This window comes from Anneissia japonica, unplaced genomic scaffold (genome assembly GCF_011630105.1).
Source record: "Anneissia japonica isolate Jap-2015-1 unplaced genomic scaffold, ASM1163010v1 scaffold352_len1594369_cov220, whole genome shotgun sequence".
In the NCBI taxonomy this organism is placed as follows: domain Eukaryota; kingdom Metazoa; phylum Echinodermata; class Crinoidea; order Comatulida; family Comatulidae; genus Anneissia; species Anneissia japonica.
In genome coordinates, this window is record NW_022751928.1 from 1,194,274 (window position 1) to 1,194,922 (window position 649).

A 649-nucleotide genomic window follows, 5' to 3' on the forward strand; every position below is an offset into this window, starting at 1 on the left:
GCATTTTTAAGCTGTTTTAAAACGATTTCAGGGAGTGTTTGTTGATAATACAGGTACATAAGCAAAAATTTATTAATAAAGCCAATTTGAGATTCAATGTAGGCCTAGGCCTATGTTTAATTTGAGCACCCGAACTATGTAGACCTACACAAACATTTCATTACTGATCAATTTTTAGTAACTCGTTAGTGAAATAAATAGGGCCTTCAAGAAAATACTGTACTCTCTAGTGACTCAAGTTACTGCATCACTTTTTATAGTTTTAATACAACCAATTTCTTCAAATTTTAAATACATTTTCCCCTGAATTTGTGATAAATCGTTATCGCGCATAGACTTGTGTTAATTGCGTGACAAATTTAGGATCACGCATGTGTTTCTGCAAAATGCATCACTTTGAAATGCGGGACCGTCCCGTACGATGCGAGACGATTGGTAACTATGTTTATTGGTAGTGTCCCTTCGCTGCCAAATAGCTGGTTACGATTTGGTGGCACATCGATTGAGTATTTTCATTCATCTTGCCATGTAAGTCAGTGGCGTATCTAGATGTCTTGAAATGGGGGGTCTCGAAGGTGAAGTGGGGGCTCTATGATCAGTTGAGGGGCGCTATAAATTCGCAAAATAAGGTGATTTTAGGTGATTTTCA